The sequence below is a fragment of the Corvus cornix genome, chromosome 2, assembly GCF_000738735.6.
Source record: "Corvus cornix cornix isolate S_Up_H32 chromosome 2, ASM73873v5, whole genome shotgun sequence".
NCBI lineage: Eukaryota > Metazoa > Chordata > Aves > Passeriformes > Corvidae > Corvus > Corvus cornix.
In genome coordinates this window covers 86,772,286-86,791,299 of record NC_046333.1, presented here as the reverse complement: position 1 = coordinate 86,791,299, position 19,014 = coordinate 86,772,286, and the positions used below count along the sequence as shown (strand labels likewise).

At 42.4% G+C, this 19,014-nt stretch overlaps 1 long non-coding RNA gene across 5 annotated transcripts in view; it reads right to left on the bottom strand.

The window, feature by feature from the left end:
- Positions 1-1,228: 1,228 nt before the first annotated feature.
- LOC104685854 overlaps positions 1,229-19,014 on the bottom strand; it is an 84,439-nt gene continuing 66,653 nt past the window's right edge. For 2 of the 5 annotated variants that reach the window (XR_751205.4, XR_002044241.3), the window contains 4 exons: positions 18,345-18,517; positions 13,705-13,989; positions 13,274-13,333; positions 1,229-12,981 (listed from right to left, as the gene is read on the bottom strand). This is a non-coding gene — a long non-coding RNA (uncharacterized LOC104685854). The remainder of the gene's footprint in view (positions 12,982-13,273; positions 13,334-13,704; positions 13,990-18,344; positions 18,518-19,014) is intronic. The other 3 variants (XR_002044240.3, XR_751206.4, XR_751207.4) reach the window with 3 other exon arrangements.

Here is a 19,014-nt window from a genome sequence, read left to right as displayed (position 1 = left end):
TATCCTTCCTGCCGAATTGCTTTTGAGTTGTATTGCTCCCAGATGTGCAGAAGTGTTTTTAGTGAGCCCAAATAGCCTCTTAGTTATCTAGCTGAGAGGGAAATGTCATATATTGCTGGAGGAAAATCTTAATTTTCTCTCTGTATGTGCACACTAGTCCATAGCAGAAATAGTTCCATCTACAAAAACATTATTTTGGGAATCAAAATCAGCACTTTTTTTTGTTTGAATGTGCTATTTTTCACTTTGCTTGGCACTTCAAGAGCAAGGTCATGTGGCAAATCATTACACGAGCAATGTTTATCTCTGTTTGAAGAATTCTGTCAAGAATTGCTTTGAAAAATGTTTGGGTAGTGCCTTTTTTTTACTTGTCAACAGCTCCATTATTCAAAGCCAATTTATGCAAAATCATTTGTTGCACAGGTATTTTCATTTTAATTGTAGAAAGAAGCCTGGGGGGGGAGGGGGAGAGGAAGGAAAAATGCCAATATTTTTGAAGCAGGAATAGTCTTTTTTAAAATTTTAATGTTACGTTGTGTCACGTGTACACCCATGGATTCTATCGGAAATTCAGGGAAATGTTGTTTAGAGATCACTTGGGCAGGGCCTGATTGGTGAAGCTGAGGCAGCATCAACCCAGGTCAGTCCAGCCTGTGCACTCACACACACCACAAGCACACATCTCTGTCTCTGTGTGCATGCACATACACACCAAATGACAACTTTTATTGGCCTTCACTATTTTTAGTAGTCTTTAAAGCCTTACACAGGTTGCCGTATCTTAGACAGACAGCTTTTAACACCAGCTGGTTTGAGTCTGCTAAGTGTTTTATCTAGCAGATTAGATTACACACCCTAGGGAAGAGAGCCATTTAACCACGTTGTGCAGCAGGTAAAGTGCTTTGGGGTCTGTGTTGTGTCATTAAGACCAATATGAGGGAGCAGCAAGACTTATCTTAATCTTGCTGATTGCCTCAATTAACACGGTCCCTGTAGTGTCCTCCTTGATATCTAATCCCCACAGTTTCTTGTTCTGTGTCTTGCTTTGACACTGTTATCAGATCATTACTAAGGGTATAAAAGTACATATTAAGTCAGCGAGGATGTGGTAGTTATTTAGAGAAGTCACGTACTTAATTAGTATGGAAATCAAGCAATGGACTACTAAGTCTTTCACATAAGGCAAGAAATGAACTAGATACGGGACCTAAAAATAAAATTTTTTAAATAAATAAATAAATAAATAAATAAAAGGAAAAATATACATGAAAGAAGGGTAATTATAAGCAGAATTCAAAAGCTATGCCATTCATAACAACCTGTCTACTCCTGGCAATCACTTTCATCATTTGGAAATAACTCATACACAGCAACATGAGCAAGCAACAAAAAAAGAGGGGGTTTGTCCTCCCACATCTCACACATCCAAGATGTAGTGAAATTCTCTCTTACACTCATGGGACTTTTCCTTATTCCTGAGGGTAGCCTCTACTTCCAGAGCAGCCCTGAGTGCATTTCTCAGTCATGCAAAGACAAATAAACAAGAAGATTCAGATCTAGCAAACTTGATGGAATGATAATCTATATCTTTGCAGCCAATTCTGCAGATGATGCCTAGCATAAAGATTGCTGTGTTAAAGAAAAAAAAAGCCAACAACAACCCTAGCTGAGAATAAAAGTCAGTTTGGGAGGCTGACAACCTTGAACTGGCAATGAGTGCTGCTACCAGAAGCAATCACATGGCTGAAATTGCTTTCTGCTCTCTGATGTGCCATCTGATGCTCTGGACGGCTTTCAACAAGTGTCCCAGGGCCAGGATGCTGCGGTGAGTGTGTACAACCATCACAGCGAGAGCACCTGCAGGCCCTTCCCCAGGGCAGCAGGGAGGCAGGCAGCACTCCTGCTCCCTGTGGGCACCCTGCACTGAAACCTCATCTTGAGGATTATGTTCCCATCAGTATGAACTCTCTTTCCTCTGAAGGCTCAAAATGAGACCCCCCACTTAAGAGATTTTCCTTCTTTTTCCTTTTATCCCCATGCCATCTTACCCACAGTGTGCAATACATGGGCTCATGTTTTGGAGAAGAATGGTGGAGAGTGAAACGTTCATTTCATACCCTGCATATTTAATCATGTCAATCCCTAAATATTTTATCTGGATCAATCTTTTATATCAGTTCAGCACTCACTGGCTCACTGGGCAACTGCCACAAAAGAGCGCAGCAGAGGCTCTGATGGTGAACAACTGCTGCAAAGACTTTTTCCTCCCTTCTCTCCTCTGCCAAAATTTTAAGCAACCTACACCTGTTTCTGAGCCAGAAAGCCCACTCTGTCTTTTGTATTGCCTTTCCTAAGCGACTTCCTGACTGCATGTTACAGAGAGATGCCAGGGCAGGACCAAAAAGAAATATTTCTGGAAGAGCAACAGATCTCTGCTAGTGTAAGAATATCCCATCCTTGCTGCTCACAATGCAAACAATACTTCATTTGCATTTCTGTGGTTTAAATGTAAATGGTCTAAGATAAGTCATTGTCAGACTCCTGTAAATATTGATGACTGCTCCGGGACCTGGTTTGTAACCATTTCTTTCTCTTCTGTCACAGTCTGAGTATGACATATTAGCAGAGATGTGGATGGAGCTTCTGGGGGGGAAAAGAATAGTTTTGCTTAGTGGGTGAAAGCAAAAGAAAAGTAGGAACTTAGGGAGGAAAATTTGCAGATGAATAATGAATTGAGCCAGGTTGGAGACTGGTGAATGTTAATTAGAAATCTGACATATCATCGGCCTCCCGCCTTAGTGCTCGCTGCGCTCAAAGGGACGCTCAGTACCAGCCGCACGCCCTTGTGTTCCCCTCCTCTTGGGGACTGTAATGCCTGTGAGGGAGCCTGTTGTGGGACCAGGTGACATGCAGCACCCAGGCTGGGGACAACACTACTGCTTTTCTCATGCAGATGAAAGGACAGAAGAAAGTGCCAGCAAAAATGATGGGAAAAGTTGACTCAGTGGCCACCCCACCTCCCTCCAGAGAATATCAGCAGGTCTGATGAATTGTATTCAATTTGTCTATTGTGAATAGATCCTGACACTTATTCCTTCTGCTTTTATTTTTTTTTCCTAATGACAGTTTCATATTCCTATCTGAGATGTCTTGGTGAAGTGCCTGAAGTTACAAAGGAGGGAGAGAGAACATCAATCTGCATCTGCTCTCTCCTGCAGAGAGTTGTCATCAGTCATCTTGTCTGGACTAGCAGGTGAGGGATAGTATGACCCAAAGGGCAGCCCTGGAACAAGGAGGCAGGTGAGGTTCTCCCAGACTGTGCTATGAGAAGGTCACATCCTTGGGCCTCGGTTTCTCCAACTCTAAAATGAGAAAAACACTTATTGTTCCAATTTATTTCATGTCTTAGAGGAAAAGTACTCAGTAAGTGCTATGGTTTATTATTCTAATGTGACTGTAAAATCATGATGTCTTTATTGCAAAATGATCTTTAAAACATGAAGCATTAGGATGGTGACTGAAATCATTAGTATCAGATTGTTCTGCTTTTGCCCTGTCACATTGATACTTCAAAGTAAAATTGTCCTGTGGGCGTTTGTAAGATTTTATGAGGATAACTTGTCTTTTCAAACCTTGTTCAGGAGGGCAAAAAAGCCTCCAGATGTTTTCTTAATGAAAAAGGACTAAGGTTTCTGTCTGCTTAATTCTGAAGCTGTCCTTTAATATTTAAATTACAAACCCACTAACAATCAATGTGATGAACAATCAACAGGATGAAAATGAGTCTCCAGTTGTTCAGAAGTGGTGCAGGAAAATGTCCCCATACCTTGGTCCCATCCAAGGCTGTTGAGCTCACTGAGACATTGAAGGGGGGAATGCCGTGGTTCCCTATCCCTCCCTCCCTCTGCCAGCGGAAAGGGAGTGAAGGTGTCTCTGCTCTCTGGTGTGAGTGTCTGCCAGCAGGGGCCACGTTTCTCTGCTCCTTTGGGATGCCTGACACTGAGCACAGGGAAGCCACCCCCATGCCACAGCTCTCTTGGGTATAACCACTGCAGAAATACAGTACAAACGAGATGGCACCACGCACTGTGCAGCTGCTGGGCTTGTAAAGTGTCTGGTTCTCCAGAACTGCCCTATTTTCTCTGTCTCACAGGCTGTATTACCACCAGGTTGAGCAGGGCGTGGCTCCTTGTCCTGCCCCTCCATCCTCTTTCAGGCTGGACTGCATTGCAAAATTATGTTTCCTCTTCTGACAGAAAGTCCAAAGCCATTTCAGCTGTCTCGGTGAGTGCACTCTGCTATGTGGGGACACACCAGGAACAGCTTTTTTCCATCAACAGCTCCACTGGAGCAACTTTCTCACTCTCCTTCAACTCGTCGTTCCTGGATCTTTCTTTTCCTTGCATACACATTTTGCAGATCGTGAACATGCTTGTGGTTGCCTGTGGTTGCCCTATTTTGACCCAACCCAGTGCCAGGAGGGAAGTTTTCTTCCCTTTTTTTTTTCCCAGCCTAGCTATTTAGCAAAAACTGCTACTGGCAAATGTGTTTATTTGCTTTTTCACTCCTTTTTTTCCCTGCCAGTTCTCCCAAATGACCTTGGGATTTGCTAGGCAGTTTCCAAACAACTTTGATCAAATGAAAGTGGCTTCAAATGCTACAAATATAACAATGAATTAAATATATCTGGAGTTGTTCCCTGGCACAGAACAGTTCTTTCTTGCCCATGTGATTCAACAACTTTTTCCCAGCATTGTGTACTTGGAATGGTCCTGAGCTTCACTCTTACATCTTGTCCAGGAACTGACGGATGGGTGCTGGTCAGCACAGGCCAGACTGGGGTAAGGGGTCACAACTATTGTGTGCTGCATACATGACAGTGTGTCCATAGCTACATCTTAGTTTTCTCAGATGGATGTATCCAGTGAGTATGCCTGAAAATCAAACAGAGATGAAAGCCAGATAGCAGAGAGCCAGGAATCTACACCAAGTCATCTCCTGACACTGGAGAGCCTGGACACAGGACAGCCTCACAACAAACTTGATTTCATCAGCTCAGGAATGAGTTGGTAGTGATTGTGAACGGAGATGCTCCAGGTCTGTGTGGATGGCCTGAGCCAGGGCCATTTGCTTGTACAGCACTGCCCATGATTGCTTCAGAAAATGTGTGGGAAAGTGCTGTTCCCAGGTCCTCACATCAAAAGTTTAACAAGGTCACTGGTTGTGTGCCAGGCAAAGGAGCCACCTCACTGTCCCCTCTATCACATGGTCTTGGACTAGATGGTGTGATAGAGGTCACAGAATGTGCTTTTCACAAGCAATGATGCAGCTAGTCCTGATTTAAATGGAAAGAGCCTCTAATGGGCTGTAATCTCACCACCATCTGAAGTGGGAAGTATTTGTGGCCCCCAAAGAAGTGCAACCCAAAGGGACTGAAAAAGGCTGGCAGAGGGTTTTGAAGTGTCTGAAATATATAGAGGACATCCCACAGGCAAAGCTGGTGACCACAGCAAGTCACCAGGTACTGGGCAGGAAGAGACAAGTGCTTCTGCCTTTAACTCTTCCTCAGGAATCCACAAGTTCATGTCTGGCTCTACAATTAGATTTTCAAAGTCCACATGAGCAATTTCAGGTTTTGAGGAGCTGCTTTCCGCAGGGTTTCAGGGAACCCCCTGTTTTGCATAGGTCTGCGATATACAGCAACATCTCTAAATTTAATGTCACAAGTGAAGTCCAGTGAAGGAGACACCAATACTGCGGCTCTGAAGCATCTATTGAGTATGACTAATGCCTAGTTTTATGGCAAACAAGTCCATTAGCATTTAAATTGATTCTTAGATATTTTTGTAGAAATTCACAGCAATATAAGCCTTAAATCCAGGACTGGTAATATTGTGATTTTTATGTCTAATTTTAGATTTAGTTTTTAGTCTGATAGATTGCAATTATAAGGCCATGAAATTTCAGAAAGCTGCTTTAAAATGCACAGATTTGTGTTTTGCCTTTAATGAGTAAAAGAAAAAAGAAAAAAGGAAGTAAGCATTATCCCATGTCCCTACGCAAAACTGATGCCAAATCCTGATATTCTCGAACATAAACCCCTCATACATTCTAGTTACACAGCAATAGTCTTTGCCTGTCTCAGCTGTGTACTTCAGACCTTTAGTTTCCCTGATAAATTTCTCCACCCACTCTGGAAGCATTAAAAAAATGTTTCATATGGGTACAAAAAGGCAAAACTCAGCATAAGCCAAACCTGTGTGGCTTTTCAGTGACCTTTGTGATTGGGAGTATGTTTTCGCCACATTTATTTGATCCTGGTAGTTAATATCACCCCATGTAAATCCTTAAGAGTTTTGTTATTTTGAGAGGTGGGATTTCTCCAGATGTGGTTTCCATGGCTGAGAACTCTGCTGACACTTACGTCGGTCACGACTGAAATGTGAGAATCTTCAGAGACCAACAAGTTAACGAACGGACACTTAGCAATATTGCTCCTCTGCTTGAATCCGTATTTAATTAGCCTAAGGAAGACATAAAGGCTGCTTTTTCAGGTGTGAGTTGCTACAAGACCCTAGGGGAAAAGAAAGAAACTATTTAAGGGAAGGAAGCTCTTGTGCTATTATAGCCACAGAAGGCTGACTTCACTCAGTCCTGCCTGTTGACAAGTCCTGATAATGTTGTACATGAAATACCCCTTCTCAGGCTTCTTCAGGAGTTCTAATGTGGAAACCATCCTAGATGATGAAGTACCACAATACTGGCAATCCCACATCTTCAGTATTGCATTAAAAATGGGGAAAAAAAAGCTTGAAAAATATCCTGGTTGACTATTACTGAACACATCTGGTTTTGGTGTGAAAAAGGCTAAGCCAAGCTCTACATGTTTCTTATCCATGTAACAAGCATTGCTGCAGGGAATTTAAGGATTGAGAGAAATTACTGTCACAGAATTTTATTTTACTGAGCTAAATCCTCAATACAAAGTGTATGTTTCTCTTTACCAATAAAAGGCTGACTAAGAAGTGAATGTCAACAGTTCAGCAGAGTGCATTTCAGTAAGTGCTAAATTCACTGCCTTGCCAAGAACATGTATCTGTTGATTAAAACATCGGGCTACTTACACTGTGTTTGATACTGTATCAAAGGGGACACTGCACAGCCGAGACACGCACATTCCCTCTCCCACACTCCTTTTAGAAAACATACTGTACTTGTGAAAATCACAGTTAAAAACCCCAGAAAGTTATGTGAAGAACCAAGGTTAAATCAAAAACTTACAATCAATTCATCTTGATGTGATTTAAACTTACCCAGGTGTTCCAGGCCATTCAATGTAATCCATAACTCTGAACCTTTGAAAAGGAGGTGATCCAAATGGGATTGTGAACTGTGCATCTTTGACTACCTACATAATTTATTATAAAGTATAATCCATTTATTTCCATGAACCTAATCCAAACTCCAAGACAGTCAACAGAAACCTCAACACTGACTTTAAAACCAAAGCCTATCGCATTACCCAAAAAAAAGAAAAAAAGCCAAACAAAACAAAAACAATCAAATGAATGATGGATTGTTCTGTCTCCACAGAGCATAAAGTGGCTTCAGTTTTAATGCTCACACTTCGACTTTACCTCCCAAATCTGTCTGGTTTGTGCATGTTGTGGAATGTCATATTTATTAAACCATTTTTCATAGGTGTGCCAGGGCAATAATGTAAAAAGAAAACCAAGTGTAGGTTTGTGCATAACTGACACCACAATTCTGGTTCTGTGCTCAGGGCTTCATGCAGACAGGTGCAGGGAGCAAGACAAGTGTTCCCTGATTTTAACCAGGGTTAGATTAGGCCCTTCACTTTGAGTATGCTTTTGTCAAACAGTTCCTAAAATCAGACAGCTGAGTTCTTTCAGTGCTAACATTTCCCTCATCCAGAGATGTCTGACGCTGGCTGAACAATGCTTCCCTCACAACCCCGTGAGAGGGCTGGGAAACAACTAAATGTGTCAGAAGGAAAACTTGTGGGGGTGCTTGCACACCCCAAACTAAGATGAAGCAGTCCCCTTGCTAAATGTAGCCAGAGTGATTTGACCATAAAAGAGCTGCTACTATCTACCTAAATGGTCTTGCTAGTATCTCTTTCTTTCAGTGACTACATCCTTTTATATCTTATATAGCTGGTGAACCAAACGCATAAACCTTTTCTCCTGATAGCCCATTAGGTATGCTTTTGAGGTACAACCTCAGTAATTACTTCCTTCCAATGTAATTGTATTTTAATTACACATTTAAGGCCAAATTCCTTCCTCATCCATCCCAACTAGAACTCTCTGAAACCTTATTAATTTTAATTAAGTGGGAGTTGATGCAAAATTTCCAAGTGCTCAATTTTGCATTAAAAGTTTCAAATTCATTTAAATGTGGATTTAATTTCCACAAGCACTTCAGTTGGAAGTGTGCTCCCTCGTTTAGTCTCTCAGAGCAATAACATGAAATATATGAAACATAAAGTCCTTTCCAGAAGATGATATTAGGACATAGCTCACCTTTAAATATTTCCTCATTTGCTGCAGCTACCTGAGGGATGTTTGCTACAGGCTCTAATAGGACTTCTCTCTTATTATCATCAGTAGCAGTGCTACTCCAAAGGGATGAACTGCAGCTGGAGATAAACTGTCCCTTTCTGAGAGGTGGGACAGAGCTTATGTCATCAGCCAGTGCAGTAGACACAGAAAGACAGCCTGGAAATGAAGCAGGCAAACTGCCAGAAGGGACTTGGCTGTGAAAGAGAGTGAGAAAACACCGAAGTAAAACTTTTCACTCTCACTGAGCAAAAAGGACAAGAAGTAACTCGTGAGAGTTACTTATTATTTTCAAATAACACTTGGAAGAATTGAACCATCAAGAAAGTTATTTGAAAACTTGGCCTGAACAGAATAAGACTCCAGAGGGACTCAGTAATTGTGCTCAAAATCGAAAATAAAAATATGGGGCAACTGAGCCTTATGTTTCAGATGTAAGATCTCTGACACTATGCATATATTTGGAAACATTATGGAGCCCATAATTAAAAACAAGAGCTGCTTGTGAGATTCCAGAGTGCAAGTGAAATTATTGAGAGAAACAGATCCAGCCCTTGAGAGATCAGCCAGCATCACAAAGATGTCACTGCTGAGTGCTCAGACAAGTATGACACATGTCACCGGGCCCCCAAAGCTCTCAGGTGAGGAGAGGGTAGTGCCCAGCAATGCCTCTGGAATACAGCGAGCTGGGCATGCTGCAGAGAGCACCACACAGAAGGGCTGTTTGCGAAACCTTTACAGCCCAGCAGGGAGGCTCTGGCAATCACTGTAACTTACTGCCCACAGTGGGCACTGAGGGATGTGCCTGTGCTGACTCCCAGCATTTCTCTTAAGCATCCACCCAGTAGCTCCAGCAAAGGTCTGGCATTGTTTATACAACATACGTTGAACATGTGGGAGACAGGCTTGCCTGAGCAGAGCCATGGAGCATATCCTCTGGCCAAGCATGACTGCCCACAGCAAACACTGTCAGACAGGGAAAACAGTGAGCTGGCAGGGACATAGCCCAGCCAAATCCCTGGGAGGAAAAAAAATCAAACAGCCTGGACGGGTCTGTTTGCTTTCAATAACAGGAATGTGTACAGCCACCCCAGCTCATTGCCCAGCTCCACAGAGACCAGCTTCCTCAGAGCAGCTTTCTAGGCTTTTGGGAGCCCTAAGTGCAAAGGGGGTGAGGTTACAGGCTTTGATGTGGAGCAAAACAGTGGTGAAATGTGATTTGAGTTTGAATAATGGAAGAAAAACTCTGCCTAAGAGAAATTCCTGGGAGAGGAGTTAAAAAAAGCAGGAGACAGAGCTGGATGTGAGTAAAACAGAAGACATTACAGTCATGCTGGACATGATGTGTTGCATAGAACAGGTCAGAAGCTTGGTGTGAGTTTCAGGGCTACATCTGTAATCGCCAGTTGTGCACACAGTCCCACGACACAGAAGAAAGTGGGAACATAGAGATGTGTGTCTGACCCTTCGTAGCCTCTCCACTTTCCATTTAAATGCAGAGAGAATGTGACACTCCCTGGCCCAGAGGGTTAGGGCAGCCTCTTACCAGCCTCTGCACCAGCTTCACATGAATCCTCAATGTCAAAATCACTAGGATTGTCATTTCTAAAGCATGATGGACAGATACGGGGTGCCGAAGCCTGAGAGATTAGAGATTGAACTCAGAGAAATCCCTGGAGATGTTGGCTGTAAGTGGTGTCATTTACTGTTATAACCCATGGCGTTGGCCAGATGTTACAAACCCTGCAGTGTGAAAGAGACCCAGCACCTGACACCTCTCTCAAGCCCAGGAGGAGCTTACAAAGGCATTCAGCTTGGAAGGTCTTAGACAGACAGGAGACTCTGCTAGTCAAGACCTCCTATCTGAGACTGTACAGCACTTACCACACCAGATCACCACAGCCTCAAAAAATCATCTCTTTTCCTCAGGAAGGGGCAGCCAGTTGCAGTCACACCAGGAGAGAACAGCACCAGATGCTAGTGCCAGGGCAAAGCCAAAACTGAAAGATCTCCCAATGTGAAACAGCAGAGCTGTAGATGAGTCAGGAGAGAACTGGAGGTCAAAACAGTGCAAGGTGACTCAGGGGCTCTCCTGACAGCAGACTGTGAACAGGTAAAAAGGTGCATTTAATTACTGCTTGTTTCACGTAAATGTTTGCTGTTTGTGTGTGTTGTTTGGGCAATGAAGGTATAAAGAAAGGCAGGATGCTCTGGCACAAGACAACTGGACTTGTCCCTGTTATACATCTTACCTACCGACACTGCTGAAAGCTGGTCCCTGGCAGGCACTCTGCCTGATGGCTGAGAAGCATGGCTACAGCATCATCTGCAGCTGTAATACCTCTGAGAAGGGCTTTTTTCCAATAAGGAACTTGCTTCCTTTTTACAAGCAATGAAGGGCTTTTTGGCTCTTGTTCAGCATGTGTTACCTGATATGCCAGGCATTCCCAGCAGCCAGGAGAGTCAGGCAGTGAGGAACTGCTCTGTGTACTGAGCTGAACTTACTTTCTCATTTTTCCAAGTCTTGGCAGACAGGTAAATTTTTTAAAGGTACTTGTTTCTAAATACAACATGTAACTTGTTTTGCTGCAGTATATCCATCTAGTGTGCTGTGCTTGTGGGTACAAAGTTACCAGTACCAGTTAACGGGACTGAGAATTAAAAAGGAAATACATGTTTTTCTGTCAGAGACAGAATGGTTGAAGTTAAAAGATTTCAAGGTATTCTGCAGTTTTGAAGGTCCCTGTTCTTTGTCTGCTTAAATAAAAAGAAGTGGAGCTAAATGATACATTTCTACATAATTGAAAATGCACAAACACAGGGAGAGAGACAAAAAGAGAAAAAGCTAACTGGAAGCAGTTTCCCAATATGTGCAAGTTACTTGATCTTGGCCAACAGAGCCTAGAGTTTCAAGCCATTTAGGCACTCTGGAAAATTTGCTCTGGATATGAAACACATTTACTGGGCAGCTGCAGTGCTGGTCAATCCTGTGCTGCAGCCAGCCCTGGGGAAAGAGAGGTCTCTCGGTGGCTGCAGCCAGCACTCTGGGCAGCTTCCAGTCCTCCTCTCCTGCCAACAGTAAATAAAAGCACAATGAAATAAGAACAGCTAATGCTAACGCCCAAAAGCTGATGTTGGAACGAGGAGCGTGAGACCAGAGACACGCAAGTAGCCTCTCCTCTCTGCTGCAAAGTACTTGCAGCTCAGACACATCCCGAGCCAGGCTGATTTTCTGTGTATTCAGTAGTTCCCAGAGGGCTTTCCCTTCCATGAATTCATTCAGCCTTCTCCCAGGCTGCACTACTGATCAATGTTTTCTACACAGCCACACCGAGGAAAAGGAGAATCAATACTCACTTTGGTCATGGCCTCTCCAGTCCTCAGCCATTCCCTCATGTGTCCTTGTGTTAACAACCACATGGAAGGGATAGGAACGAGATCAACAGCTGCCAGCAGGGCCCTGTGCCATAGAAATTTCCAAATAATGTTTTTTCTCTGTCTCTTAGGGACACAGAATGCAGCTGACACTCCTGTCCTGTTATTACACCTTTGTCTGAGTATACAATGCATCTGGCAAAAACACATTGAAGTAAATGTAAAAAAAAAAGTTAAAAATAAAATCTTATAAATGAAACCAAAAAACAAACTCAAACTGAAAACTGTGTTGCTGGAGTTTTGTTTCATGCACATATGTGTATGTTAGCATTTAGTAATATGCCGAAATATCAGATGTGATTTAAGCCTTCTAAGATTTTTTGTTAGTTTTTTCCTCTGCAAAATAAAATTCTCCGTGCAGGAAGCATGGCATGAAAGAACTAAGAATTGTGATGATGAGATGGTCAGTATTATTGACATTTTTCCTTTCATATTTTAATTTGACAGAACTAGGTAAACACCTTTCCCAAAAGAATGAACCCAAATTTAATTCAGCTGAGTTACTGAGTGAAAGAATGAATTATTTTCTTAATTTCCCTTAGGAAAGAAAGGTCTCTGCATTACCATACATGCCATCAAATTAAAATGGTGTGAAGAAGTACAAGTTAGTCAGCAATGAAATGTTGTGGAGTAAATGGGAGGCAAACATTTAAAATCCTCCTCTGAGCAGCCAAGAAGAAAATTCCTTCGTGATACGTGTAGGTGACATAATCCTGGGACAGCCTTTCTGTAGGAGTGGGCCTTCTTTGCATGTTCCCCAGGAGAAATCTGGACATCGTTTGCCAAAATGGCTGTAGATTTATGTCTCTGTTTTCTTAGAAATATGAATCTTTGTCTATTCATGGATTTTCAGTCTAGAATTGGACATTACAATCATGTCGCACATCAGTCCTTATAGGCTTGCCACAGACTTTCAAGCTCTTTCCTTAAGTTCCTATTTTCTAGCTGAATTGAAGCATGTCTTCTGCAATTAAAAAAAAGGAAAAAGGTAAAAATCAAGCATGGATTTAAAGACATCAGGTGTTAGAAAACTGTCAGACAGAATCCAATTCCTGGTCTGAGTTGTCTCGTGGTTTTTCTCGTGTGGTTCATCAGTCCCTGGGCATCTGTGAACTCTCTAATGCGATCATGAAATGTGATTGAGGAAATGAAGTTCTTGTTCTCTACATAGCAATTGACCTGTGTAAAATGTCCTTGAAAACCTATATTTCCATTGAAAGAAGTTGAGGAATCTATAAATTTAAAAAATTACTTACCTAGTACCTAAAAGTGCCAGGAATAGACCCTTCAGAGAACAGTGCAAGCAGTTTCATATTCTGCAATTATAAAGCAATGTGTCAGAAGGGGATATTGTTCCTACCCCAACCTTTCATGAAGCTTGTTTATGCCCTGGAACACAAGTTTATGTCACTTACTTTTTGAGACAACTTTTATTACTTGCTGTAAATCAGGGTGACTTATTGGAAAATGCTAGATTAGTGGTCAGTTTTCTAAACTCCAGCACAGTATCTGACATCCCTTTCTTCAGCATTATCCTTCAATAAACTACTAATTCCAGGCCATAGTCATGTATAATAAATCATGTAAAATATTACATAAATATATGGTATCATAGATACAACAAAGTTTCTCTATGGCAAAAGAAGTCAATATTTGCCCAATTCTCATACTGATATCCCAGCCTTACCTGATGAGTCAAAGATGGGATGTGTCATGCTGGAAGCTGCCTCCACAGGCACTGGGGAGAAGAGGCTGAGTTGTGACACAGTTTCAAATCCACCTTGGTGGAACTGTTATCAGACACCTGTGTGGAGACCTGAACAACTCCTCCTTTGTCTGAGGTCCTGTCACTTTCGGTTTTGATCCCTGTACTGGCATGGTTTCACTGCTGAGTGCTGGAAACCTCATCCTCCTCCTCATGTCCTTAGTCCTGATGACATTATTAGGCATGCTGGTGAGGCCCAGGCCCAGCCTTTGGGAGGGAAACAAAAATTAGAAGTGAAATAGATTTCAAAGTACGAAGCACTTTTCCCATGTTGAAGAGTCATAACAGTTCCAAAATGAGAAGGCATATTTTTAGTGATTAGCTGCAGTTAATCCTAAGAATGCTTTAGGCTTTGTAATAAGTCAAACACGATATCCTCTCCTCCATGGAGAAGTGAGACCTGGGGTTTCAGAGTGGAAGAACAAAAGGATTACAAATGAGGTATTTGCAATTATTCCTCCACAGCGGCGATACACGCTACATAATATTTCCCCCTAAAACAGAAATCTGACTTGAATAAAAGGAAGGAAATGACATTAGGAGAAAGAAGTCATATCTACAAACTGCATGTAAATCAGAAGTTCATTAGGGGAGTATGCAGAGAAGCTTTTGGAATGTAATTTTACTACCAACTAGTTTCCACAAGAATGAAGTAAGGCTTTCAAAAGCATCATTGCTCTAAGTAATTCAAATTACCTACTCTACCTGATACTATCTCTTCCCACAGAGATTACAAAGCACTTAAATTTTTACCCACTTTGTTACAGAAGTCCCCAAGGAAGATTTCAATCAATTTGCAAAGCATAGCTGTGAGGAGAAAAGATACCAGAAGTTTTCAAAATGACCTCCAGCACATCTAGAGTTAAAATCTTCTTACAAGTATTGTCTCTGTGTCATAAAGTTCTTTGTTCAGAAATTTACCACTGGGTCACAGAAAAAAAAAAAACATTCTGGGCCGAAACTTAGTCTAAAAGCGCTCAGCTAAGAAACAACAGTTCCTGAAGCTTTGTCCCCTTCTTTTTTCTAGCACTGAAATAGAAAAAGTTCCTATGTGTTCTACTGTTTCCAAGCATAAATGCACTCCTATTACTCAGAAAAATACTTTCATTTTAGAATGAAAAGGTGCGGGCTTATAGCTGAGATTGCTGACGATGTTTGAAGTGTCAGGTGAGCTCTGCCACGCTGGTGGCCATGGATGCCTCAGCCGTCATTCAGAGGCATGCACAGTCTCCTAGGACATCTCCCATTTCGTAGCAGTCCAAAGCCTTGCTTTTGTTTAGGCAAACCTCCCTCTGGCAGCCACAGGGGTGTTACAGCACAGGTCATTAGGGAAGGTATCACGCGGTTTCTGTCCCTCCCCATAGCAAGCGAGACCCACACTTTGCAGTGTGGCCACGTACTCTGTAGGGACACAAAAGCCCTGGGACATCTCATCCCTCTCCCCACCCGGAGCAGAACTTAGGAGTGTGTCTGTGTTTTATTCTGGCTTGCCACGGAGCCACACCAGACTCAGCTGCTTGCAGCGTTCTCCAGCAAGGCCACTCCTCAGGGGAGCTGGAAGGGTTATGGATTGGGGCAGGTGAGACCTGGCCTGGCTTCGATCAAAACCATTTCTAGCAAGGGTTTTGTACTGGCATACAAGGGGTTCACTACGTTCTGCTTGGTGTGCTGAAGTTCGAGCAACTCCAAACAAAACAAAGGAAAAAGATTTTTTTTAAAAGAAGATACAGAGGAGGAATACTGTGGAATAAAAAGGCCAAAGAATGAAACTTCCCATAAGCTCCCTTACAAGGGCTACTGCCTGCTGTGCTTTGAAACCCATAGGTGAAAATCCAGGCATTCTGTGAACCAGGAGAGCTCTGCCTTCAGCTTTGGTGTTCCTAGGCTTCCAGGTAAGGTCACTACTTTGCTGTCTTTACAGGTCCTGCAGTTTGACATGCCTGCAAAGTTCCTGCGGGTCACAGGAGCTTCATGAGGAACACATGCCATCCTGAACAGAGCAGGAGGGAAGGGGCAGCAGAGAAGCTGCCAGAAAATGGTCTAGTGGAAGGTGTCTCACCCATGGAACCAGATGATGTTCCTGGGTGTTGGAACCAGATAAGGTCCCTTCCAACCCCAGCCATTCTACCATTCTATAAAAAGGCACCACTGTGGTGAAATGTCTGTATTATTGTGGCTGCTTCCTGTCCTAGCTGCACCTTGCTGCCTGCGTGAATACACAGCTAAATCGAGACTAACTATGCAACTGACCAACAGCAGAGCAGCAGAAAAGGTGATGTAATCACCGTCTCCTGGTGGCTCACGGTCATCTGAGAGAGAAACTTGCTCACCAGCTTCTCTGGGCCTGGTGCACGACAGAGTCTCTCTACCCAAAACATGGCCTCAAGAAAGACCTGGAGCTTCTGAAAATGGCTGTGTTGTATTAATAACTGAGGCAATCGCAGAACTAGAGCGACAAATACACAAATGCCTTAAGATACGGCATCCAAAAAAAAAGAAAAAGAAAGCCAAACATTGCCTCTTGCATTTACTCCAGCATGCTATATTTGGTATGGATGTTTCTGTAGGAGAGCTGCACTCTGACAAGTCCTCACGTAGAAGCAGCAAACTGCCAGGGAGTTTAAGGCAGCTTTTATTTAGACCCACGCTTTGTTATGATACCAAGTTTAGCCTCAGCCATGCTGCTTACTGAAATCCCAGTGCCTGTGGCTGCTCACAAGCCAAGGGTCCACATTTCTTTGGGTTTACTGATTTCACAGCATCACTGCCCATGCAAAACTCTGCTCCTGTTAATCCAAATTTTCAGCTGTAGGTCAGATGTCTGGCAATGGAGAGAGAGGGTGGTGGCAAAGACAGCATGCAATGTACACTGATGGGGACAGGAACATTGTGTAGCTGTCAGCACAAAGAAAGGGAGGCTCATCTTGCAGCAGCGATATTTGGGACAGAAGGCTGGAAGATCAATTTAACTCCTTTGATGTGTCATATCTTGCTGGTAAAGGTTTAAATGCTGTTTCTGTCTGCCACATTGATTTTCATTATCATGGGTCCTCTTCCTGAGGTGAAGAATTTCTCTTAGAGAAACTTTCTAAACTCTTTTAGCTTGTGGTGATGTTATGTTTTAAATTACAATGCAAATACCTGCACACATATATGCACCAGCTCGTATTATTTGTAGGAAATCTGTGTATGGTACTGTGTAATTTTAGTTTTCCATGACAGCAGCATTTAAATTATGGATTTTCTTCAAAGAAAAGAAAAAAGAAAAAAAATCATAGCTCATCCAAATTTCAAGAACAACACCCTGTCCCATTTGCTTCTCTTCCATTAATCTGGAGGTTGGGAGGCATTGTGACGCAAGGCCTTTGAATCTGCCTCCTCAGAAACCCTGACAGCTCAGAACATTGTATGTTCTCCGTTATTGTTCCAAAATATCAGCTTGCACACTCCAACACTATTTAAGAAATACTGATTTAATCATATGCTCCCCCACATTTTTGCAACTGCCATCTTTTACTGTGAGTGTTAATATGCTGAGTGGGACAATGGTGATGTTTTGCTGCTCTAAAGAAAAATTTTTCCTCATAAATTCCAGGAATGGCTTCTTTCTGCTGTTTTAGCTATTTCATGTAACAAATAATCTTTGCAATAGGAGAATTTGGCTCATCATGCAGATTTGTGTTCTTTATAAGTGGAAAATAATAGCAGACGGTCTTCCCCCTGTGTCAGTGCTTTTATTCCAGTCAAGGTTGATAAAATACTTCTTGAAGAGAAACACACAAATCAGCTTGTGCCAGAAACCTGATGACAATCAGGTTTGGGGGTGACATTCTGGTGTAGTGCAGTCCCTTCCCTGTGGCACTTGAGATTTGGCTGGTGGGGCTTGATAGGAGACCAATGAAAGTTCTTAAGGCTGAGATGAAAACCATGCATGGTGTTACTTACTGGTGGAAGAGCGGTTTGGAGGAGCCTGAGTGTTTCCAGAATAGTATAGTTTCTGTAACATAGCTACAAGCAACACATCAAGCTCCAAAGAGATTCTTTTTTTAGTCTTGGATCTGAGGAGGTGGAGGGGGGGAACAAGCAGTGGAAGGCTGACAATGACAAGCAGGCACTCATTTGAAGGAAAGTAATACATCTACTAAACTCTTAAAGACTTGCAGCACAAAGTCTTGGCAATCCCATCACTTTCCCCAAATATAAAAATGTCAGGATTTTGATGTCGTTACAAAAAAAAGAAACAGCACAATGCTTATGACTACAACATGGCATTTTTGCAGCATTATAATAATAATAATAAATACAACCCAATCTGGAAATAAATGAAATAAGTGCAGGATAAATAAATAAATGAAATTGTCACAGGATTTATGGCCCTGGGCTGCATTTTTGAAGGGATAATTTGGGTGTTTATGTTTTTCACTGCTCCTTGAAGAATTCAACTTCCTGAGCAGTCTGGTGAATGCAGTTCAGCATGCCTCAGCTTCTCCGTGGAAAGAAAGGAAAGATCTTGTGGTTAGACTCAGACATTTAGTTTTCTTGGGCAATAGGTACTTCCTTACCCTCTAGACAGCTTTCTTCTCTGGCTTACAGCTCTGTGTTTCCCTGCTGTCTTGGTCATGTGCAGAAAATACAATCCAATTACTTCTTCCATGTGGAGAAGATGCAGAGAGTCAGCAATGATAGATAGATCCCTGCAGGGCAGAAAGACCCATCCTCTGAAAAATAATGAACCCTGTAGCAAAATAAAAAGAAAAAGAAAAAAAAAAGCTTTGAAAAACACACCTTACAACTAAGGACCGCACAGCCCTGAGTGAACTGAAGTTGAAAGTTCATGTACTTTTGAATCATTGCTCGAGGCTCTCTTTAGAGTCAAAGGGATCTCAGTTCATACACTGGTTGTACATTTAGTCCTGCTTTAGTGGCTGCAATCAAGTCAAAAGTTTTTACTGTTTGGGAGGGTTTTGAGTGAAAGCTGATACCGCGTGTGGCGAGAGAGAATTTTCTTCAATTCCACAGACCTGAAATAATCAGTACCACAGTGTGAGATCCACTTCATTCAGATGCAGTGTAGGCCGAAACTCCTTTCCTAGTCCTGGATATTCTTCACAGAGGTGAGAGCCTGGACATTTCTGAAGCAAACACTGGCATTATCAATCACAGCAGCACCTGAGCAAGTGATCTGATTTTAAAAGTGATGAAATGGAAACGGTTGGTGCTTTTTCACCTCTG